General features: G+C 45.7%; 1 protein-coding gene across 4 annotated transcripts in view; it reads left to right on the forward strand.

The window, feature by feature from the left end:
• The window catches only part of PDZD2 (PDZ domain containing 2), a 360,029-nt gene that overhangs the window by 156,122 nt on the left and 178,135 nt on the right, over positions 1 to 25,772 (forward strand). Inside the window, exon 1 of one of the 4 annotated variants that reach the window (XM_041749708.1) lies at positions 14,697 to 15,805. The exons of the other annotated variants lie outside the window; for them this stretch is intronic. The gene's annotated coding sequence lies outside the window, so the exon portion shown is untranslated. Of the gene's footprint in view, positions 1 to 14,696; positions 15,806 to 25,772 lie in introns of those variants that run through there. 4 annotated transcript variants of the gene reach the window in all.

Below are 25,772 nucleotides of genomic sequence, written 5' to 3' on the forward strand. Positions count from 1 at the left end.
AAACAGGTAAACAGTCATGCAAATGAACAGGTGAGTTTTCTAAAGCTTATATGGAGACGTTGCTCTATGAAATTAAAGAGAACAAAGTCTAGGCCAACAAGTTGTCTCTGTTTTCTTCACAGGTTCATGGTTTTTAGTGCTAGTTTTACAGTGGTGGTTTTTCATTGATTTACTAGTCTGATGTTGATGCAAATTTGGCTATCCTATCCCCCTACCACCTTCATGCATCTAGCCCAGCCACCGTAATTCCAGATAATTCCAAGTCTGAGCATTCCCAGGAAATCAGGTCTATGAACGTAATCTGGACACCTTGCTTAGTTGAACTCCAAAACATTTGCTCCTGTGAGAGCCTCTTAGTCTTATAAACAAGCCTGAATGGGATAGAAGGGTGGGCACAGCCTCTGTCTCCCTCAGCCTTCTTCTTGGCTTCTCAGCACACTCCCCTCTCATCCTCCCAGATCATATGGCCTAGGGAGTCCCAGCAGCTCTCACTAGGAAAAATTGGGGGCCCTAGCTCTGGAGGACAGGTGAATCTCTCATGCTTCTTATGCACTATTGTCAAAAGCAGAAAAACAGGAAAAAGTCATCATTTTTTGTGTTCCTTTGGTTTGCTTTCAATTCCTTACTGTCCCATGGAGGTCATCATTGAAGACTAGCTCTGTCTACTGAATCTTATTTATCATCACACTTCTCCTTGAGGAGGACTTCGGAGTTCAGAGTAAATAGTAAGATGAATGTTTGCTTTGCTGATCTATCACCATTGTATCCCTTAGTAATGACCAGAGAAGAAGGAGTTTGCGCATACATTATAAGTAGTTGTGCAGACGGAAAATGTAGTAAAGCAAAAAAGATTTTAAGAATTCACTGGTGAAGTTATAAGTAATTGTAAAATCTTCGGTTGAACCTTGATTCTCAAACCATGAGTAGATTTAACACGTAGAACTCAAATCTGCCTGAAAGGGCTATTGGAACCTGAGCTTTCAGGTGGCAGGGAGGAATATAATTTTTATTTTATTCTGTGAAGGTTTCTTTGATTGAAAGAAAAAGTTGAAAGTCTAATAAAATTGTCCTTAAAAATGTCATGCCTATTTATATCTTTCCTTCCCTAGCATGCATCCACGTTTTGGTTTATTTTTTAAAGTTTGTGTTTGTTATCAAAATGAGAAAAAAAAATGAGAAACATTTTAAATAATAAAAGCAGTATATATTCAATTCAGTAAGGCATAAAGAAGAAAGTGAACATCACCTGTAACCCCACCACCTAGAGGTAACCACTGCTAAGATTGGTTATACTTCCTTACGAACTTACATGCAAGTTTGGTTGGACTACACATGTGTGTTTAAGAGCATGAATTTAATGAGACCTGATCCTGTCACTTATAAAATATGTAACATCAGGCAATTTCTTAACCCCAACTAAACCAGAGTTCCCCTGGAAATTGGAGTAAAGAACAATACCTGACTCATCAGGTGATGGGAGATACAAGGAAGATATACGTGTAAGGGTTCATCAGTGTCTGACACACAGTGAGCACTCGACAAATGTGAGCCATTATTAATTTGCAGCCTTCTCTTGCCAGTTCAAAAAAAGCCATATAACTCAACAAGTCTCTGGGAAGCTTTGAAAAAAATACCAGTTTTCCTCCCTTGCCTCCCTATCTTAGTGGGGATTTGCATATATTTGAACTCCTGTAGTTCAAGTAGATTGAACTAGATTCAATCTAGTAGATTCCTGAACCTACAATTAGAGCCATTGTTAATAATGATGTTTATGCATATTGCAGTTCTGTGCCAGGACTGCACACACGTCTGCTCGTTTTATAGCTCACAGCACCTCGGCGAGGTAACTGTCGTTATCCCCAGCTGCAGGGGAGAGAATCCACGCTGGAAAAGAAGAGCCAAGCTCCAAACCCATGCCTTCCCCTTCCCACAGGGTTGCTCGCCCCAACACAGCCCAGTCCCAAATCTCAGCACATTCTTCTGGAGGCACTGGGATAAGTCTGAAAGTGGCTTTTGGGCCAGAATTCAGCTGGTACCTAACAGAGCAAAAACTCTCTGCTAGGCAAGGGAGGCATCCTGGATCAGAAGTCAGGAAACCTGGTCGCTAGAAGTTCCATCCTTCTCAGGGTGTTTTCTTTCCCTACAGAGTGTTGTGTGTAGGTCTGTGTTCTCTTCCTCATGAGGAATGAAGTGATAGATGAGAGTGACAATAATACTAATAATATAATGGGAGTTTTAAATAGCAGTGACGTGCCTCTCAACCACCATGGCTGTTTTAAATTTGTGGCTCTGGTCATTCAATCTGGGTTCCCCTCCCCCCATCCTTGATACACTAACAAGTCTTTCTGGACCTCACTAATGTCCTTCCTTCCTTCCTAACCAGCCCACCCAGGGAGCAACCATGACTTATCAGATCTTGCCAGCTACCCTGGCTCCCCTCTCTGAGTCTTAACCTACAATTTCTTACTTGGAATCTCAGTTACTCTCCATGAAAACTGAAAAGTAGTAGTAGTTAGTTCCTCTTCATGCCCTTTCCCCCCAAACATGCATTTATAAATGGGTTAAACTCTCCACTCCTTGGGGTGATTTAGGCACGCCCTTTGTATGTCACTATTTGTAAATAACATGGCTTTTGTAAACAGCACGGTTGAAGGGGCCCCTGAGACCCAGAGAAGAATCCAGTCTTTCCTTTATGAGAATATTGTACAGAGCTTTATCGGATCTTTTGCTTTTCCCAACTAGGACTTTCTCCAGCTGGGGTGAAGCAATGATAGACCAGATCAGAACCAGGGTTGGGGTCCTGGTGTTCTTTTTCTGGAAGGATTTCCCAGAGTTGGAGAGCATGCGGCAATTGGGAAGAGGAATCTGATCCCTGAGGTCAGTTTAGAAGAATTGATTGGGGAACTACTTACTAGCCATTCAGTGTTTCCTCCATGTGGTTCACTGACTTGTAAAGAGGGAGATGTTTTGATACATCATCATAAGACCAAGCAAGTCAAGGTGAAGTACTCAATTGAATGGTAATTGCTTGGGAAGGAAAGAAGGGTCAAAGTGGTTGAACTTAATGATGCAAAGAGTAATCATGGGAAGAGAATTATAAACCAAGTGAGAAAGGTAGGGCAGAGAGTTGAGGGACTCCAAGTGAGCTATAAAGATGATTAAAAACCTACCCTTATGACGCCTGGGTGGCTCAGCTGTTTAGCATCTGCCTTTGGCTTGGGGTGCGATTCCGCAGTCACGGGACCAAGTCCCACATCGGGCTCCCTGCATGGAGCCTGCTTTTCCCTCTGCCTCTGCCTCTGCCTCTCTCTCTCTGTTTCTCATGAATAAATAAATAAAAATCTTAAAATAAAATAAAATCTAAATAAATAAATAAAATAAAATAAAATAAAATCTTAAAAAAAAAAACCTACCCTTATAAGAAGATATCCATCAGAGTGAGAAACATAGAGCATAAAGCATATTTTCAAGGGTGCCAAGTTTTAACAATGTATTGTTTTCTGGATAATTGTTTACCTGTTAATGAGTGTAGATATGATTTTTATAAAAACTGAGTAACATGGGGTACCTGGGTGGCTCAATAGTAAAGCGTCTGCCTTTGCTCAGGTCATGATCTCAGGATCCTGGGATTGAGCCCCACATCAGGCTCCCTGCTCAGTAGGAAGCCTACTTCTCCCTCTCCCTCTGCACCTCTCCTCGCTCATATGCTCCCTTTCTTTTTCTCTCTCTCTTAAAAAATAAAATCTTTAAAAAAAGAAAAAAAGACTGAGAAGGAAGTACAGGTCCACAGAGACTCCTCCTGGATAGGTGCCATCTTTTCCTGGCTAGATTCATAGGACAGCTTCCTCATTCTTCTCTCTCAAATAAATAAATCTTTTTAAAAAAAACTGAGTAACAGCCTGGGTGGCTCAGCGGTTGAGTGTCTGCCTTTGGCTCGGGGCGTGATCCTGGAGTCCTGGTATCGAGTCCCACGTCGGGCTCCCTGCATAGAGCCTGCTTCTCCCTCTGCCTATGTCTCTGCCTTTTCTCTGTGTCGCTCATGAATAAATAAATAAAATATTTTTTTTATATAAAAATAAATAAAAACTGAGTAACAAGTACAAACCAGAGTGGTCAAGATTTAACAAATTAAAAATCTCATGCAATATTTGAGACATACTTAAAAAGTATTCATTTTTCACCTAAAATTCTAATTTAACTGGGTCTCTTATATTTTATTTGGCAACACTGGTGCAAACCTGTTTGGAAGAAAGGGCACCGGCCCCTGGTAGGTGAAGGCCTCTGGGGAAGGGAAAGTCCCTGGGATACTATCCAGTTTTAATTCTCTAAGAGTTTAGGAAGGCCTTTCTGAGTGACATAGTGCTCACTATTATAAAGCCAGCTAAGGGCAGCCCGGGTAGCTCAGCGGTTTAGCACCACCTTCGGCTCGGGGTGTGATCCTGGAGACCTGGGATCAAGTCCCACGTCGGGCTCCCTGCATGGAGCCTGCTTCTCCCTCTGCCTGTGTCTCTGCCTCTCTCTCTCTCTGTCTCTCTCATGAATAAATAAATAAAATCTTAAAAAAGAAAAAGAAAAAAGCCAGCTAACAGAGCTGAGGTATCAACTGGGCCTAGAGGTAGATTAGGTTAAATGCTTGTACATCCATCCTTGACATGTCCCACTTCTCAGGGGGAGGTCAAAGTGAAGACATCTGGGGGCTGGAAGAAGTTTCTTTGGTCCAGGGAACAGAGCATGGGGAAGAGGGAGAAGGACCTTGAGTATAAATATAGGCAAGGGAGGTAGAGACAAGGAGGTGAATCTGCAATACTCTGGCATTAAGTCCTTGAAGAGAAAACATGGAGAACCATTAAGTCATATGTGGTTGACAGGAATACATATGACTGGGATTAAGTTTGGTAGGATTCTTTACCAGGTTAGTTGGAGTTCATGCATGCTTCTTGCAGATGGTGAGACTCTTTATTTTTTTCACTTAAATAATGAGATGGATTTAGGATATTGGATGGGAGGGAGTCGCTGCTCCATATAGGTGAGGTCGCCCCTGGGAAACTTTCAAGATGGTGAAGGAGGGACCTGTGGGAAATCTTGCCTGCATGGAGTGGTGGGAGGAGCTGGGCCACAGAGGGAAAAAAGGGCAGTGCAAGATATTTCGGAGGCTATCAAGACTAGAATCAAAATCTGTGTTTGATGAAGGGAAGTAGAATCTACTTAACCCTTGGAGCAACCAAATATCAAAGGGAATGGTAGTTGCTGGAAGAGATATTTACAGACAGCAATAGCAGAGAAGCTGTGCAAGGGATGTCGGGGTGGGGTGGAGGTCTGGTGATGGGGAATCTAACAAAAGGAAGTCATTTTTGTACATAACGAATCCTGTCACTGGACATGCCCCAACCAACCCTTTATTGGGGCTTTATCGCTTGCAAGTACTGAAGCTCCAGAGATAGTAAATTCCAGTTATTACCCTCAAAGGATTCACATTCTAGCAGAGGGAAAGAGCATGTAAACTGAGCAGTGCCTGAGTTTTATACCAGATACAGGGGAAGTACAAGTCTGCAGAGATACTCCCAAGATAGGTGCCATCTTTTCTTGGCTGGATTCATAGGACAATGAATCTGGGGGTCCCCAGACCAATAGAGTTCCACAGCTTCTTCAACTCTGTCCCTACCTCTTCCCAGCTGGTCTTCTAGGATATTCTCTTCCCTGGAGCTGGCATGATCATTCTAGGATGGAAATCTGTTCAGGGCACTCCTGCTGGAAGCCCTTCAAGAATAAAGCCCAAACCACCGCCTCACAAAGCCATACTTCTCTAGCCAATGCCCTGTTTGCTGCTCTCCTTATACCAGCCCCAGGTTGACCAAACTTGCAGCCAGGCTGAACCTTTGTAGACCTCAGAATGTGGCATCTCTGTCTCAGCTCTGGACCTTTGTTCTTGCCATTTTCACTTCCTGGAATCTTTTCTTCACCTTGTTAATGTCTGCTTATCCTCAAGGCTCAGCTTACAGTCACTTCTGGAAGGCTTCTATGGCCTTCCAGATCTAATTAGGTGCCCTTGGTGGGCATGTCACAACTCCCTGGACTTAGCAGTTATCCCACACTATATCGTAACTAACTGCCTGGTGCCCCTTCCTTGTCCCACTGTGGTCTCTGAGCTCACTGGGCCAATGGTCAATGCTGCTTATTAGTGTTTCCTCAGTACCTAGTATGGCCCTGGCTCAATAAATCATATTCTAAAATAAATCTACTTGCTAAATTGGGCTTTCAGGATGTAGAATGAGACCTGCCCAGGTTATCTTAAGCAACTGGTGTTTATCAGAAGGATCTCAGCAGCATGCAGGCAGCCATTTCAACAACTAGATGATTCCTCACAGCTCCTGAGGGGAGATGACTCATTAAGAAAGTCTTCAGGGTAGGGAGGATTTTTTAGCTTAGTGCTGAAAGATGAATGGGTGTTTGCCTAGAGACCCAGGTTGGGAAGAGGGTGTTTTAGCCTGACCTGAGCTGATTCTCAGGCTCTCTTATTAACTAGAAGTAGCAATCAGGAAAGGTCGAGTACTCTATACTTCCGGTCTGACAACCTCATTGCCAGGTGGTAGGTTACCATGAAAGCAAGTCTTTGACTCCTGCCATATGTAGAGTAGGCATTAGCAAGCACACACAGAAATAGTCCCACAGCATGTTTGGTGGCTTCTCTACTGCTTCTTCTGGTAGGTGCTCCAGTGATCCCCTTCCCAGAAGGTTCCCTCGGTGGAAAGAATCACCTAAATTTATTGTCAGGCACTGTGACAAAATCCTCCCTTAACTGGGGGTCCCCAGACCAATAGAGTTCCACAGCTGAAGTATCACTTATAGGTGTCAGGGAGCTGGCTCTCCCCAGATTCTTACAACTCAGCAAGGAAAGAGAAGTGGCTATACGAACCTTTCTAACCAGTTTATCTTAAAAATTTCTCATTCCACAGATGAAAAAAAAAAAAAACCAAAAAAACTTCTAACTCCCATTTTGATAACTACAGAACTTTCTGCTGCAGATTGCAGATTTAGGTAGTGATATTTCAGGCATGGATGCTAATAAGTGTCCTTCAAACATTAGCTCATGGCCTCTAGAGAGGAGAATTATTAAGGTTGTCATCATTTGATGTTATCAAAATATTTTAAAGTACATTTCGGGCAATATGAAGAGTGGATGGACACTTTCTAGGCAAGGGGATAGACATCAACAAAGGTCATGGGTGAATTCACAGGTAACCTTTTTTAGTTGATGTGAGTTAGGCCCATGTAAATAGACCTTGAGGAACTTAAATGTCAGATTTCTTTCACATAGAATCTGTGTGGTTAAGATCCATAGCAGTGGCTTGGCCTCTGTCTTCATCTATTTGATGGGAATGATGAGAATGATGATGGTGTCTGCCACATAGGTTTTGGGGTGGATAATTAAAAGAGAATACATAGACGAGCTTGACATGATGCCTAGTATATAGTAAATGTCCAATAAACAGTAGCTGTGATTGTTTTTACTGTTACTATTATTAATATTAAGGTAATAATTGCTTTCCCATTCTCTAGCCCTACTCCTGGTTCATAGTAGGCATTCAGTAAGTAATTGCAGGGGATGAATGCATTTGGAAGTCTCCTGATTTTTATTCTCTCATTCAACAAATATCTGTTGGGCACCCGTACACACCAGGCACAGTGCTAGGCCCTGGAAATAAAACAGTAAATAAGGCCACAGGCCCTTACCCTAAAAGAGTTTATAGTCTAGAAGGGTAAGCAGTCAAGTGAATGGGCAGTGGGGATGCTATCAAAGCTTTGAGGATCTAGGTGAGGGTTGGGAGGAATCCCTGAAGAGGGTGATGTCTAAGCTGAAGGTGATTAAAGCAGGGAAGACAATCCCATTTTGGATGTGTGCAGGGGCCTGAGGCGACAAAGAACCTATCTTGTTCTCACAGTTGTGGGCAGGTAGTCTAGTACAGGGAATTAAACATCCCAGAGAGGTTTAAAGATGATGGGAGACTAAAGTTTTAAATTTTTTCATATACAACTACACAAAAATCATTTATATATTCTGACTGCAAAAGATGGAATGCAAGCAAATGTTGCCACCAAGTCTGGAGAACGGGAGATGGAAGGACTTGTTTCCTCTCTCCTCGCTTCCTTTCCCATCCCTTCTCTTCCCTTCCTCTCTCTCTCCTTCTCCCTCACCCTCTCTCGTTTCTGGTTTCTGTTAATGTGATATATGCTCTATCCAGGAAGGTAGGCTTTATTCTTGGATTTCTAGTTCTTGTAACTGATATTACTAAACCTGTTGAATGAAGTCTGCGAGTAATGGCTGCATGTCCTTTTTGTTTCCACCATGTTTTCCGATCCATGGTCTTGATGAGAGTTCATTTGATTGGACTCCAGGTTACGTGTGGTTGTTGCAGGGGCGGGTGGTAGACAAGGGATGAGAGATTGAACAAATCCTCCCATCGTCTTCTGGCTCTTTGGCTGTATTATTCTTTGGAGTAGGGATTAAAAAGAGATAAGTGGGCATTTGCAAGGTAATAGCAAGTCAACCGGGAAGCCACCAATAAGGAAGAGCTGGTCTTTGTCTAAGTTCTTCAGCTCTCCTAGGACCAACTTTAACGGCACTTTCATTGGGCACAGGCCTCTGGTAATAGACTGGATTTCTTTCAGAATTCCTTTCTCTGAGCATGGATATTGGAAAGTTCTGGTTCTATGTTAATTAACTCCCACCCAATTCCTGCCATGGCTAGACCATACCCTGAAGTCAATTATTTACTAGTAAAAATAAAATAAAAAATACCAGTCTCATTGTCTGTCTCAGCATCCAGTTCTTAGGATTCATACATTCACTTACCCATTTATAAATAGGTTTACTCAACAAAGATTTACTGAATACCTACCATCAGCACAATACTGTAAAAAAGAAAGAGAGAGGAATGAATGGAAAGATATCTTTAATAAATTTTTAATAGCATATAGGACGGTTCTTAACTTCACCACTATTGCTGTTGACATTTTGGACTGGATAATCCTTTGTTGCAGGGGCCTGTCTGTATACTTTGTAAAATGTTTAGCGGCGTCACTGGCCTCTACCCACTAGGTGCCAGAAGCACCCCTCCCCAGTTATGACTATTGGTAATATTTCCAGACATTGCCAAATGTCCCTCGGGGGCAAAATAGCTGGTGGTTGAAAATCACTGGCTTACAATATTAGGCATCATCCTCAACACTTCATATACATTTTTTTATTTAATCTCTCCTCCCCAATAAGCCCATAAGGAATATGGTTTCAATAAAGTGTAAGAAAAGTTAAATTATTTACTCAGAGTCCCATGAGTAATAATTATGGCATTTGGACTTTAAATCTAGATCTTTCTACAGACTACATCCCCAGACTTCCATATAACTGTCCTACCCCCAAAAGAATTTAAAATCTAGTTAGAGAGATGTGATGTGAGCTAGGTAATTTACAGTTGTGTTCACTGCAGAATAAGTGATGTGAACTCAGAAGAGAGAGGCAACAGTGGGCTACGGCAGGGTGGGGGGGTGGTCAGGGAACACATCCTATAAGATTAGAATGCTCTTTGAATATTTGTCGATAAACAGTTTGATTGGAATAGTGATTTTGTGCTGAGAAGTGGTAGGAGGTAAGACTTGGACAGGTAGCATTGGGTAGCTCTTAAGAGCATAGCACTGGTTCTAGGTGGAATTTGTTTGAATTCTGGCTCCTGTACATACTAGTTATGTGACCATGAACTAATGAAGTAAACTTTTAGCCCAGTCTCATTGTCTGTAAAATGGGTTGATAAGGACAATATATATTCTTAAGATTGTAATAAGGATTCAATGAGTTAATATGCAAGGGGTCTAGAACAAAACCCAGCATCCAGTAAGTACTCAATAGATGTTGGCTGCTTAGTGCTTGATTCTGTTGGACTTCAAATGGTTTAGAATCTATATTGTAAATAGTGGGGACTTTTGAATCAAAGTTTATAGGTACCACAGTTCCCCTCCCTGTATTTATAGAAAAATTACACATTGGTTATCTTTGGGTTGGAAACCACCTCTGGTTCCATCAACTGTTCCCAGAGTACCAGTGTCAAATTGTTCAACCCCCCCCCCTGCCCCGTGGGGGCTTTGGCCTTGAGGCCTCAGAGACATCTTCCTAACAGAGATTTAAAGGGGGAAAGAGGCAGCCTGGGCAACTGTTCAGACATTCATTCACTCTTCTGTACATTCAATCAACATTACTGAATACGTTTTTTATTCTGGGCATCATGTTTCTATTAACTACATCTGGAACACCAATAAGTCACCACTCTGCCCATGTGTCAGCTGCAAGTTTATTGGGTAGAATTGTCATTGTTTAGTTTTAAGACAATTCAAAGTTATTTCTGTGGCTTGGGTTAAAATCTTGAGGTTTCTTCTCATGCTTCACTTGGTGCCACTGCTGGGGTTTGTATTTATGGAGATCTGATGGCCCTGGATGTGGTTGGGGATCTTCTCCTGGGAATTTCCTCTTTCTTCCTCTCTCTAGCTTTTTATAGCTACATAAGGTTTAGATCTGTTAGCAAACACATGGATAATTATGCCCCTCTCTGTTTATAGACTGAGGATAAATTGTCCTAATGGGAAAATATCTGTCCTTTGTAGTAATTTGGATCAAGGCGTTTAATTTTTTGTGTGTGGTTCGTTTGCCTTTCTAAAAATCATTTTGATGTTTGTTTCACTCATGAATCATCTATTGTTGATATACAACGGCACTTAATAAACCCCATTAAAAATCTTTTCTCAATCTAAAAGTAGTTGACATTGGAAAAATGTGTGACCCATCCATATGCTTTCTCACAGATGTCGAATTAAAGAAAACAGTTGGATTTTAAGACTCAGGGGACCTCTGATAAGAGACCCATAGAAATAATCCACTAGAGTCTGCCCACCAGCATGCTGGAAAAACTCAATTGAGCTCGGTTTGTTTCAAAGCATCACTGTCATAAGGCATTTGTATTCATTCATTCAACAGTCGTGGAAGACCTACTATATGCAAGGTTAGATTACAGATGAATAGCTGAGCGTTTCTAAGTAATGAAATAGAGGTAAACCTTGATTGGATTCTTCAGCTTTGTGAGAGACAGCAATGTGTGCCTCTGATCAGAAGGCAAAGTCAGTCCTTTCCTCTGCTACACTGGAAAAAAAAAAATGATTTGTACTCCTCAGGTGATGAGGTGATGTAAACCTGTAGAAGTCTTGGTTTTTAAGCAATTTGGGCCAATAAGCATAAATGCTTCTTTTTGCAATGTTTCATCCCTCCCAAGAGATAAAAATACTTGATGAGAAAAAAAAAAAAAATACTTGATGAGAGGCAGTGGTATAATAGTTAAGCACACCTTTTTTTTTTTTTTTTTTTAAGATTTTTATCTGTTCATGAGAGACATAGAAAGAAGCAGAGACATAGGTAGAGGGAGAAGCAGGCTCCCCAGAGCGGGAGTCCCCGACATGGGACTCAATCCCAGGACCCCTAGATCACGACCTGAGCCAAGGGCAGACGCTTAACCACTGAGCCACCCACGGGCCCCCAGCACACCCTTTTGAGTCAAACTAAATGAGTTTGAATTGGGAACTCCAACATTTATTAGCTTTGTTACTTAACCCTGTGGTGACTCAGTTTCCCTTTTTTGCGACTCAGTTTCCTTGTGTTAGAATAAGGCTAATAACTATTCCCACTTCACAGGGCTCCTGAAAAAGAGAGAGAGAGAGAGAGAGAGAGAGAGAGAATCTACATAAAGTGCCCAACATAATTATAGTTAGAGCTTACTAATTCATAGCTGTTATTATCATTAACATCATCATCAACTAATATTTGTGTGCCCACTCAACAAAAAGCAACGTTGCCTATAGAGAGAAACAATATAGAGGAGTGAACCTATGAAATATAGTTATCATCTATTCAGTATCTAAAATTGGACATGTTTTTTGGAAATACCCATTCCAATAAACAAAGGTCCAATGGGATGTGGGCCTAGGTTTGTGGGGAGGATTACATTCTTGCGGTGCCTTGTTTGTGAGCATGGAGCTCAGGATCTTTGCTCCCACATTTAAAGGAGTAAAGACAACCACTTTAGCCCTAGAAGGGAATGAAAGGAAGGAGTCTGCTTAGCCCAGCTTCTGCCGAGAAGCCCAAGACTATCACTCAAGAGGGAGTCTGATAGGTGAAGATTGTACAGTGATGGCAGTGGCCGATCAGCTACCATTAGCATCAAGCAAGCCTTCTTCATGTGTGACCCAAATTTTAATGTTGCATTTGTGTCTCTTACCTCTTCTGTCTCCTGTGAAGATGAAGAACAGCTGGTCGGTATCCTCTTTATAATAACCCTTCAAATGGGAGACACTGTTAAGTTTCCCTTTAAGCAGTTTTTACTCTAGACTAAACAATTGCAAATCCTTTAACCTTCCCTCAAAGGTTCTATTTTCTGTCTCTTTAATCATTTTGGTTCTCCCTTGGAACCTTTCCAGTGTCTCCCCATCGCCCTTAAAATAAGGGGCCTCACACTGGACATACCACCCTAATAAGAGTCTATCTGCTGCCAGATTCTTTATTATGGGGGAGGAAGAAGTAGGGAGAGGCACTTCCCTTTCATGTCAACCTCCCGCCAATGTGAACTCGCCCCAGTGTTGTGTTGCCTATTCCTTATCAGTACGATACGCAGATTCATATTGAATGCATGGTCGGCTGTGATCCTCACATCTTTGTTTTTCTCGAATCTAGATATCAAGCCCCATTTGTGCCTGTCATTTTGATCATCACCCCTCAGGACACTACTCTGTAATGAGCCTTCCTGCTGAACTCTAAACTCTTTTTAATGAACCATTTCCTTCATGTGTGGAAGCCACTTTGGATTCTCTTAACATATCAGCGGTTTCTGCTCAAATTAATATTGCTTATAGACTCTGGGCGTACACACATAGCAATTGTAAGTATTACTCAAGCCAGACCTAGGGTAAAATTGGAGGCCGCTTTTTAAGCACCCCTTTGTTTACTGAACCATTGATCTGTTTTCCAGTCAGCAGTGAAACGGGTGAGGGAAAAGACCAAGCACGTCGTATCTTTCTAGCCTGCTGATGAGAATGTCATATGCATTCCAAAGCTTTCCTGAAATTAAGTTATTATACAGATGTGCTCAATTTTAATTCCTGGCATATACACACCCTAAAGTGGTCTTAGACAACGATGTCGGTGGGGGAGGGGAGAATTATTTATTGGTAGTCAGCTTAAAATCTTGGATTTACTTTTAACAACATGGGTTTGCACATCATGAATTACATGCCAGATTGATGGGAGTCGAGAAAGTTAGAAGTAAAGCATTAAGAAACTATCCGTGGGGGGATCCCTGGGTGGCTCAGCATTTGAGAGTCTGCCTTCGGCCCAGGGTGTGATCCTGGAGTCCTGGGATCGAATTCCACATCAGGCTCCCTGTGTGGAGCCTGCTTCTCCCTCTGCCTATGTCTCAGCCTCTCTCTCTCTGTCTCTCATGAATAAATAAATAAAATCCTTAAAAAGAAAGAAAGAAACTATCCATGGGGAAAGCAATCAGAAGAAAGGATGACTTCTGAAATTATTAGAAAATCATTCAATTTGAACCTAATTCTCGTACAACTTACCAGATACTGAGATGCCACATAGACGTATGCTAAGGAATCTACAGGCACTACCACCCCAAAGCAAATAGAGGGCATAGGGAGGGGGGTGAGGAGCCAACAGTTTCCGAAGCCTTCTAATATCTGTAGTCCAGACACTCTAAGAGTTTTTATATACTTGGCTTTTCCTAAAATCCTAAGTCTAACTGGCTCCGACCCAGGAATCACAGTATTTTGAGGCCCGGCTTGCAGAGTCTGTTCTCACGGGACACCTGTAGCGTACTGCGAAACTCCGCATATCATTTGCTGGTTGCAATTACCCACACCTCCTGGAGAAACACGCTTTCTCCTGGGGCTTCGTTTCCTTCCAGCACTTCCAAAGGAGGAACACCACCGCCTGGCATTCCCGCCTGTCTTGGGGTTTGCTGCGGTGCCAGCCTGAATGAAGCAACTGGGGGTAATTCCGGGACTGGTGATTATGAGGTTTAGCTACCAGGGTGCTCTGTGGGCCGCTTGTGAGCGAAGGCAGATTTCCAGCCTTGACATAGGTTGGCCCGTCCCGGGCTCTACTTTTACCCTTTCCAGTAACAGGACTGGTACTGAGAACTGAAGCCTTCTTTGGCCTCTTCCTCTATAATGAATTGCTTTGAATCCTGCTGGGTCTATCCCTCGCGAAGCTAATTTACTTGCAGGGGTTGCTGGATTTCTAGGAAGAGAACCACAGCTTAGAGGCACGGGTTTGAGGCGAGGTTCTGGTGTGAACCCCAGGGAGTGGGATGAGTGTGTGTGTGTGTGTGTGTGTGTGTGTGTGTCTGTCTCCAGTCCCCGCAGGCACAGGACTTCCTTCTGCCCTTCTGCACCTCTTAAATTTTTTTTTAATTTTTATTTATTCATGATAGTCACACAGAGAGAGAGAGGCAGAGAGAGAAGCAGAGGGAGAAGCAGGCTCCATGCACCGGGAGCCCGATGTGGGATTCGATCCCGGATCTCCAGGATCACGCCCTGGGCCAAGGGCAGGCGCTAAACCGCTGAGCCACCCAGGGATCCCCCTTCTGCACCTCTCAACCACAGGTGGTCTCCCTACGTCTAGCTCCCTCCGGGACCTCCAACCTGGATCCCTCTGGAAGCCAGGTGAAAATGCGTTGTGAGCAGAAAGTTCCTTAATGGCTTGAGGTTTGGCAACGGGCGAGTGCTCTTACGTTTCAACAAGTGGGAAGAGTGGAAAAGTGGAATAAAATACAATTGGAAGCTTAGAAAAATAATCTCTTGGTGCAATGAAACGCAGGGTGACTCCCCTCGTCTCCGAGAGGGGCCCTCCCTCCGCTTTCAGAAAAGCAAACACTCTTTTCCTGTCTTATTTGTATTCCCATTAATTTCAGACAGGAAGCCCTGGTGGGGGTGATGTAAACAGTTGGGCCTCGCGGGTCGGGGCTTCCTCACCAGTTCGCAGCTGGAGGGGCGGCTGGTGGACCGGGCCCGCAGGTTTGGGGCGGGGGCGCGGGAGCCCCGGGAGCCCCGGGAGGTTTGGAGGAAATGCTTGGGCTGTGCAGTCACCCGCGATTGCAGTTCAGCGGTGGTGGATCTGGTTCCTGCAGCAGAGCCTGGGGCTGGAGGTTTCTGAAAAGTTTCTTGACATCCTGCCCGGCGTGCTGGTTGCGATTCTGCTGCGGGGCTCCCCCACCCCCGCCCCCCGCCCCCCGCCGCCCCCTGCCAGAGCCCACGCCGCTGCCGGTTATGAAACGCGGCGGTTATGAAATGAACCGGTGTCGGGGAGGTGGAGCCTCGGCGGCGGCTGCGGGGACAACTTTTGACCGGGCTGGAGGGTGTCCGGAGGGCGGCCGGGGCCAGGCCCGCCCCCACCCCGCCCCCACCCCGCCCCGGGCTACGACCCGAGCGCTCGGGGGCAGCGGCGCGGGCGGGACCGGCCCTGGGAGGCCTCGCGGTCTGCACCGGGGAGCGGGGACCCCCCGCGGACCGCGGGCCCCGCGCTGCAGGGAGGGGGGCGGCGTCCCAGCGCGGAGCCCGAGCCGAGCCGAGCCCCCTCCCCCTCCCCCTCCCGCCCCGGCCGCCGCGGCAGGTGGGACGGCGGCTCCCGGGCTGCGCAGGATCAGCTCCGCCGGCTGCTGCGCCCCCCCCGACCCGGAGCGCCCCCCAGGCGCCTGCACCCCCCGAGGTAGGAATCCGCCGCGCGCACCGAACCTCGGACGCGCCCCCCGCCCCCGTCCCCGCCCCCGTCCCCGTCCCCGTCCGCGTCCCCGTCCCCGTCCCCGTCCCCGTCCGCGTCCCCGTCCCCGCCCCGCCCCCGTCCCCGTCCCCGTCCCCGTCCGCGTCCCCGTCCCCGTCCCCGGGCTGGGGTGCGGATGGAGGCGGAGGCCAGCACCGTGGACCTGCAGCCCGGCCCCGCCACCGGACCCGGCTCGTGGGGCGCTTGCGAGCCTTGGGGGTGACGTGGGGCTTGGCCCGCTGGGAGAGGGTTTGTGCCTTGGAAGTGGCGTGTGGGCTACCGACGGGAGGAGGCGCCCCGAGGGTGGGGGTGGGGGTGGGGGCGGGGGCGAGGGACAAGCCCGGAGGGGCCCGGAGCCTGCTCCTTGCAGCCGCCGGGGCCCTGGGGTGCCGGGGGCGCCTGTGCCGGGCCCTCCCGCAGCGGCCGCCCGTCCCGCTGCCGCATCCCGCGCCCGGGGGCAGAGCAAAGATGCGCCTGGACCACCTTGGAGCCCTCGGGAGGTTCCATCTCCTTCGGGGACCCACCTTTGCCGCAAACTACTCAGCAGCCTGCTTGGACAACCCCCCTTCCTCGCCCCCTCCGCCCCCACTGGTCCGCAGAATACGTGGATGTACTGTCCGCAGATCTAAGGTCTTAAAGACCAAAGATGTTTGGAAAGAGAACGACCTTATCTATCACGTTGTCACCCTCCCCCCCGCAGTTGACAGTCTCTAAATACTAGGGGTGGAATTAAGTCCCTCTGGTCTCCTGAGATGTGGGTAAGGAGGAGATGGCCACAGCTGTCACCCTGGGAACCGTTTCTGGGAGAAAAGCTTCTGTGGATGTCACCAGGAAACACGTTTCATAAAAATAGGTCAGGCTGAGTTTGCTGTGGTGAGGGGCATGACATAAAGGTGAGTAATGACATCACAGAAGGCAGGGCAGGAGCGTCTTCAAAGGCCCATGAAATGTAGTACTTTCAAACTTTGCTCGCCCGGACGGTTTGGCTCTTGCAGATGAATTGGGGAGAAAAAGGTATACGGGGATCTTTCCACCTCCGGTGTTAACCTGACCCTATACACTCACTAACCTACAGATTGAGATAGTAACAATAGGATCTACCCACGGCTCATCGTTTTCAGGATCTCTAGCCAGATCCATCAGCCCCCCCCCCGCCCCCGCCCGGGGGTGCCGCAGTAGGACTCACAGGGAGGTGGGCTTTGGGAGAGGAGGCCTGTGTCAGGTGCTAAAAGAGAGAAAGGAGTTCTCGGAGGGGGCCACACACAGAAGAAACACACAGGACGTACCAGGGAAAGTGGGGAAAAGCAGGTGGACTGAGGATTTCAGGCCCTGGTGCTCCTCTGGCCTTGAGCTCTGGGAGCCTGTGGGGCTGGGCCTAGGGTCCGAGGGAGGACTACCCTACCTAATCTAGCAGGAAAGGAAGACCTCGGAAAGAGCAACAGTTTCCAGAAACCGCCTTCTGCTTACCTCCTTGCTTCTATAAATTGCCTGACACCACACTTGGCCTGTACAGCTCCCATTAATCCTCCCTTCCTGCTAATCTCTGTAAATCCAGGCAGGTCACAATTAGGAATTGTTTCCTTTGAAGGGAAAGAGTGACCCCATTCTGGCCCGTTTCCTGGGACGTTAAGTTCTCCTCTCAGCGGCTCTGCCTAGAGCTCGGCCCTGTGTTCTTCACCAACTCTTCTGTTTCCCAGAGGTTTCACCAAGTTCCTTTGCCTGCCTTCTAGAAGTAGGCTCTCATTTTGGAATCTGCTTGGGTTCTCATTCTGGAATCTGATTATTACCCGAGTTTTCCTTTCTTCTTATCATAACAGTACGTGTATATAATTTTCAAAGCCTTCCCCCTCTCCCTCTGAATTTGCTGCTTTTGAGGCCTGCCACCCACCCATCATCCTGGAATCCCCTTTCTTCATCCTACTGGGCACTGATTTTGCCTCTTTCCCAGGCGACATTCTCCTGTGTTCTAGACCAGTATCTTCCTCTGTCTTTGTCTCTGTTCTCTTTCTGGTAAAACATGACTTCTAGAAGTTTGAGAAAGAGTATGTGGGAAATTAGTTTACGATCTTCCAAGCTTGATGTTTGATGGGGTATGAAGGTTGGAAATGCTTTTCCCTTAGAATTTGGATTGCATTGCTCTTCCAGGTTCAATATTGTCACTGAGATGTCTGTCATTCTAATTCCCGATGTTTTGAATATAATTATTTCCCTCTACCTGAAAGTTTTTACAAATTTCTCCTTGTTCTTTGTAATGTCCTTTCTCTCTGTAATGAAATTTCATTATATATCTTGCTGTGAGATTTTTTTCTCATCCATTTTACTTGGCTTTCAATACACCTTCTCAATCTGGAAACTCATGTTCTTTGGTTCTGAACAGTTTTCTGGAATTAAAAAATCATTTCTCTCCTCTTTTGGAACATCGATTTAGTTGGAAGGGGATCTTCATGGATTGAATTTCTAATTATTTTCTCTCTTCTTAAAAAAAAAATTCTACTTCCTGGGAAATTTCCTCCTTTTATCTTCCAACCGTATACTGAATTTTTATGGCTGCCATCAAATTTCTAATTTCCAAGAGCTCTTTAAAAATCTCTGAAATATTCTTTTTATAACCTCCTGTTCTCGTTTCACGGATGAAAAGCTTTCCAACTCTCTGCAGATCTCAATGACAGCTTCTTTGAAGTGTTCCTCTATTCCCTGCAGTTTTTTTTTTTTCCCCTCAGATTTCCTCTTAGTTTTTGTTTTTGTTTTTAAATCTGGAGCTTGTTAAAAACTTTAATGTCTAATGATCCTGGACTGATCACTCAAAAGCTAACTGGAAGGTCTGCATGCGTCGATGGGGCTTATTCCCAGTAATAAGTAGTTCCTTCTTACTAAGAAATACACCTAGAACAGTGTTCCGGAATCTGGAACAATGCCTGGCACACAGTAAACTTTGCCTTCCTATTTACCAAGCAACTGAATGACGTAGGATCTTGCTAGGGCCCAGGTGTAGCAAGTATTAGAAGGTCCCCAGGTAATTGGAGTGTGCGCCTGGCCCTGAGCACCTGTCCTGTAACAGGGCTGTCTTGCTAAGCAGTTTGATTGGAGGGCCCCCACCTTCTGTAGAAGGTCTTTCCTCTCTGAGACTGACCAGGTGAAGAGAAATCCCCGTCACCGAGGGGACTTGGTTGGCTGTGGCATTCTGTGAGCCAGATTCAGGTAGGAGACCAGGAGTCTAACATCTGGCATGGAGACTTTCTCTTGTTCCCTGTTTTTAGGGTGGCACCTCTTCCCTCAGCTGGCTTTGGTGTCCGAGGCCAGAGTTGCTCTGATTTAGCAGAACAAACCGTCGTGGGATGTAGGCAGTCCCGTGGGAGGTAGGGCAAAGAGAGGAGGTTAGGGGGGTCTGACAGCTTCTGGCACAGGCTCTTAGCCAGCCCTCCTGCCTTTGGGACCCCCGTCCGGTGGCCCCAATTCCAGAGACTGTCTCTGGACTCTGTCTCTCAGCTTTCTCTCATCTGCCAAGTCAGTTACCACTGGATGGACCACTTCCCAGCTTCCAGAAACTTGTGGCAGTCATTGCTTCTTCAGTTCTCTTTCAGACTTTAGCAACCCCCTCCCCCATGCTTAAAAAAATTCCTTTACTGTCATTTCAATCCGTCATGTTTACTGGGGAGTGAGTCTCTACCTCATGCCCCAGCCTTGCCCTGGATCCCCCCTCTCAGTTCTTTCTGTATTTATCCCCCTCAACCACAGGTGTCCACTTGGAAGAGAAATGCAAATAGGCCACACTGTATGGTCTTTGAGCACTAATCATTAAAAATGCGCAAGTCCTGAATAGAGTGGTTATTGGACATTTATACTAGGTATGTTAGCTTCTTCTCTGTCGGGTCATTAACCATGGGGCTTTGTGTGTGTGGAGTATCCAGCAGAAGCCATTTTTGAATGTGTTTGACAGGGCTTACCAGAATTCTATCTGTGAGGGTAACTGTACAGCGTGTTCACTCTTTTGAAGTATATTCCTGTTCGTTTCCTTTTCTGGCCCTCACCAGAAGCCCACTGGGTGGCTTAGTGGTCATGTGGACTTGGGAGCACCCATTTTCTAAGATGATTAGCACATTCCAGCTGTGGTGCCTCCATTCCACACCCCAGAGACAAGTGGAGGAAAGAGTATGTGATCCAAGTCTGAGCAATGAGGTGGGAAGAAATGTCTCTCGTGGAGCATCTAGGGTAGATTTGCTCATTGTTAAGAAAAGGACACAAACAAATGACCCTTTTGCGTCCTTGGCACGTTGCTGTCTAGAACTGCTATAGGCATCATGTCTCCAGCCTTAAGATGAAGCCAACACACAGGAGAGGGCAGATCCCAGAGTGTCCCCAGGAAACACCAGGCCTTCTCTTGTACATCCCATCATGTGAGATGATTGATTTCCTCCTCATTCAAGCCATTTTGTTTGTTTTGTTTTAAGTGATGCGGGGCTCGAACTTATGACCCTGAGGTCGAGGCCTGAGCTGAGATCAGGAGTCCGACACTTAACCGACTGAGCCACCCAGGCGTCCCTGAAGCTATTTTGAATCAGGGTTTGGTATCATTTGCTGCCATACTGGTAGAGGAGGACATTTCTTTATGTGTGGTCTCATTCCTAAGAGAGTTAAGGCAGATGGTGGGCTTACCTTCCCGAAGATCTAAGCTGCCTAAGTCCTCATGCTGGCTCCAAGTAGGATTTCTCTCTACTCTGTTTTCCGGGCAGATGAAATTAATTTTATTCTCTCTTCCAACTTTAAAAGAAGAAATAACTGTGGAGACATTTGGTGGGGAAAGGAGGAGTCCTTGCTTTGGAGATGGTTAGCCAATCCCAGTGAGAACATCCTGGAGCTGTCACAGAAGTGAAGACTGTTCTTAAAACAACAAGGCAATGAAGAAACCTCGTGCATCCCACCCTATGAGAAGCCAAGCACTAGTTTTCATTCATTCCTGTGGTTGTGAGGCTGGCAAGTCTTGCCCGCGTGCTTGGCATTCTTGCCTCTGTCTTCTATCCTTTGTCTTTTGGGCATCTCAGACTTTGGGAAGCTTTGAAGATGAAATAAACTCTGGAAGTGCCCAGTGGTGTCAGGAAGACTGAATGCAGGAGAAAGTAGACCGTCTGTAGCCCTGTTTGCTCCAGTCTGACTCCAGTGGCAATGGCCTACCCTTTATTTTTATGAATAGGAAGCCCTCCTAATCTCTCGCATTCCCGGTATAATGTTAGCCTAAAGAGAACCCCTTCATCACACTTAGCATTATACCATCATTTTCCTGTTTATGTCTTTTACTAAACCAAGACCGTAAGGCTGGGAACTTCATATTGTAATATAGCTAGGATTTACTGAGCACTTACTACCTGCCTGGCACTGTCATAAGCTTTACACGTATGAGCTAATCTGATCCTCACAACGGTCTTATAACGAAGGTGCCACGAGCATCCCATTTACAAGGGAGATTGCTTGAGACACACCGTGTTTAGGGAAATTGCTCAAGGTTGTCCAGCTTGTCAGTGGTGGAGTGGAGATTCAAATGCGGGCAGTCTGGTTCTGGAGGCCACTGCGTGCCCTATAACATGTATGCTTTATGCACTATATAACTCCTCATTATAGCCCGAGCACCCTTACACCATCTGTAGTGTGCAATAGGGATTCAAGTGTTACTGTGAATGAATAAACACAAGGTATTTTCATGTCATTACAGACTCATTAATTTTAATGGCAGTATATTTCCCCAAGGACCATAATTTGTGCAATTGTTTCCCCAGGATTAGACATTGCAATAGTCTGGGCTAGGATATCTGAGACTGGGAGTGTCCCGAGAAATCCCAGAGACGTGATCATTAATCGGGAAGTAACCAGACCTATTTAACCTCTTCTTCCTCCCCCATGCATTGCCCTCCCCACCCTCTGCCACCCTTAGGAGCTGTCCTAATCCTCATCCCGTTCCAGATTCCCATGGCCATCCACAGAACTCTGCATGACAGTAGATGGCTTTAATACTTTGGAATGTTTTCTGAAGGTCCCTGTTCGAGGTTGAGCATTAGTTGGCAGGGAATTGCTCTGAGAAATGTGGACCCCCTGAAATGTCGCCTGCCAAGTGCCGTTTTCCAGGTGGTTTCTCATAACATGTCATTTTGCACTTTTGAATCCAGAGATAGTATATCTGACTCTCATTTGTTATTTAAGACTTTTGGCTGACCTCTGGGGATTCTTGTTTTAATTGCCAGCTGATAGAAAATATAAACGGAAAAATGTGTTAGTGTGCAAACGTTGGAGTTTGTTTTATCTTTGAAAACTGGCAGGGGCAGAGGGGGGGGAACTGTTAGGGATAAAAGATTAAGGAAAACTTATGAGACAATTTTGTCTGGCTAATGGGCTATCTTCTTAACAGTTTGACTTGGTAGGCCCTGTGTCAACAAATACACCATGTATCAAACAATATGAGCATTATGTAGAAGTCATTTGCAGTTTAAAAAGTTTGTTTTTATAAATTAAATTGTATCTGAGATATGTGAGAAGACCTTGATGTTTAAATTTAGATTAATCCTGTGGTGAAACCCTTTTGTAGAACAAATACTTTCTTTTGAAAAGTCAAAGAGAGACTGGTTCCAAATATATCTCAAATGCATATACATGTGCATATAATTTATAAGAGAGCGTATGGACACATGTGTGTCGTCTTTCCTCCCCTGACCCCCTAATTCATTCTCTGCCTTCCTCTGCACCAAGAGGCTTCGTGCTATGAACTACAACATCTGGACTCCCTTGTCTTATTTCTGGTTGGCTTCAGCCAATGGGAGGCACAGACAGGGGATCAGCTGGCCGGAGGAGAGAGTGTCCCCCTCGTCCCTGTCCCCTCAGCCTTGCAAAGGTTCTGACCATGACTCATTTGTTCTAAGCTCTTGATGGGCAGCTCACTTTCAAGGCTCCAGTTTGCACTACTTCCTGTCATTGCTCTGCAGATCTAAAGGTGGTAATGGTTTCCCAGCTAGCTAGTTGCTAGCCCCTGGGAACTTCATCCTGCCCACGGCTCTCTAAGTTGTTCCTACATAAAATTCTCTCCCGTTAAACCCTTTTGAGTGTGCCTTCTGTTTCCTGCCGGTACCCCCCGATAAGGTGTATGTTCATCTCTTATATGAAATCTTGTCATGTTTGGCTCTGAGATGCCAGTTACAGCTACATTAGTACCTCTGAATTTAAATTCTAGCTTGCCCTGTCCAGGAGCTGTCCTTTTATCCTTGTGTCTTTATCTTTTCCATTAGATCACTAGTCCTGGGAAGTAAGGCAGTGGTGTGAATTACTCTGGTTTTTCCCTACAACACCTAGTACGCTGTTTTACATACAGAGGTCACAACAATTGGTGACTCAAAGGAATATAACATATGAGTACATGTATGTGTGTGGTATACAGCTGGATGTAATCTGTGACTATTGGTTTTTTTTAAATAACTTTTATTTGTATCCTTATCAGCATTGGTTCATTCATTTGTGCAATAAACAATTGCCGGGTGCCAGTTAGAGGCAACAGGTTAGGCTAGGTATTCACATGGTGGTCTGACTTCATAAAGAGTCATAAAGGGGTTTCATGAGGAAGTGAAAGAGAATTTTCGAGCAGGAAGGAATCCGAGAGGCTATCCAATCTGGTTTTATCATTTTCAGGTGAAGCTCAGGCTGTGTCAGGGCTTCGTTCTGGGGGCACACGGAGTAGGTGGTATAGATGACCGGAACTGGGTGCCCTGGCTCTGTCTGCCTGGGATTCTTTCCCCAGCCCCCTCCTGTCACATTGCCTGCTCAGCTCCTAGGTGCTTTCTGGCGAAAGGAACCTCCATGAGGTATCCTTTGGAAAGCCTCTCTGCTGTCCCTTATTGCTTCCCTCTGTGTTGCAAATGCAAACCAGATAGTCATGCTCTGAGCTCATAAAAGGGCCTAATAGGATGCAGACGGTGGATTCTAACCCAGGCTCCAACATCAGCCCCATGTGTAGACAGCTGGGGGGATATTTGGACCAAGCCACAGCCCCTCTAGGACCTCTCCCTTCACCAGCCATAAACTCTGGAGCAACATTTTACGTGGGGGTATGAGGTGTTGGTGTTGGGTTGGCCCATTCTGCAGTCTCTGGGCCACAGTCTCAGGCCTCCTCTGTAGAAGATGTGACCTCCAGGTCAGGTCTGGGCTGCTCACAGAGCTGTTCCCTGGAGGACCCTGGCTGATTGGCACCTTTCCTGTGATGATGGCACTTTATGAGTCCACTCGGCACAAGGACCAGGGTACAGGTATTCCCTACAAAATCAAAAACCCCTGGCTCCATTATAGTCACCTTAAAATTAGTCTATGACAGACGAGAAAAAAGCCTTTGCTTAACAGAAACAAAGCAGATTGGCCTAGGTCTGCGGGTGATGAGATGTTACATTCTTTCACAGATGCGGGTCTGCTGGGGGCGCTGATCAAGTGTTAGTCCTCACCTGTTCTACTTGAGTTCAAGATTAGGGAACGAGGGACGCCTGGGTGGCTCAGTGGTTGAGCGTCTGCCTTTGGCTCAGATCGTGATCCTCAAGTCTCGTATCAGGCTTCCCTCAGGGAGCCTGCTTCTCCCTCTACCTGTGTCTCTGCCTCTCTCTGTGTGTCTTTCATGAATAAATAAATAAAATCTTAAAAAAAAAAAAAGATTAGGAAACCAGAAGGCAGGAGAGTGAATTATTTATTAAATTTTAAGTTATAAAATTAAATATTAATAAAATAAATAAAATAAACGAATATTTATTAACCAGGCTTTGTGCTGGGGGCTTTAACTAAAGGCTCTCACACCCAGATAAGTGTTACGTGCCCATTTTGCAGATCTGTCAACTGAGACTCAAGTAGGGCTGTGACACACTCAGAACTACGTAAAGTGATAGACCACGTTCTCAGTTCCGACTCCCCAGAGAAGCCTTGTCAGTGAAGTAGTGACATTCCAAACCCAGCTGGCCCACATTGCGCTGAGCAACGCTGGAGAGTTAGCTGCTCTGAGTTGGTTTCCTCGACTGTAAAGTGGGAATAAGGTGTGTCACTCCCATTAGTGGTGACAGCTGAGGCACTGCGCATACAGTGTTCATCACTGTGTCGGACACATAAGCCTTTAATGAAATTGAGCTCCTGGGCCCTGGAGCCGGGTTTGCTGTTTCTCTTTTCTGGACGTGCTTTGTCAACTGTCAGCTGTTAACTTCCCTGAGCCGTTTCCTTAGTCATAAAATGGGGCTTTGGGGTAAAGGTCAGTTCATTAATGGAGAAAAAACCTGAGAAGAACAAGGCAAATCCCCATCTTTTGTGTTATAACTGTCAAGCTTCCAGAAGTATGCGGTCTGTGTGTTACGTGAGGATATAACCCACTCCAGTCTACTGTGAGATGGAGACTTGGTCACTTGCCCTGGAGGTAGCTTTTTGAGTCCAGCCAAATTTCAGCAACACTTCCTCAGTTCCTACCACTCAGGTTTTCCTCTTTTTCATGACTCACGGTCCCTGTTGAAAAGAAAAACTCTATTGTTTTCATTTATGTTACACACAATATCACCAAATACTACTTCACTTCTGGTCACCAGGTTGTGTGTGTGTGTGTAGTAGGGAAAGGTTTCCCCACACCAAACAATTCTGAGACTCCATCTGGGTGTCCTCCAATTAAGTTTAAGTGGGACCCTGTGTACCTGGAGAGACTGTCAGACCCCACAGGTTAAATGCTCAGACCTACAAGACGGCCCCCTTCACTTCCTCACGGCACATGCTCCAACTGAAAGTCCAAATTGTCACTTGTGTCACTTCTGACTGACTGACTATAAATAGGTTCCCATGACCCCTCCTGTTGGTTCTTAATATTAATTCATTGGGTTTGGTGAGTTTGCTAGAGCCGCTCACAAAATGCAGGGAAACAGCTTACTGGTTT

This window comes from Vulpes lagopus, chromosome 3, assembly GCF_018345385.1.
Source record: "Vulpes lagopus strain Blue_001 chromosome 3, ASM1834538v1, whole genome shotgun sequence".
NCBI classification, from domain to species: Eukaryota; Metazoa; Chordata; class Mammalia; order Carnivora; family Canidae; genus Vulpes; species Vulpes lagopus.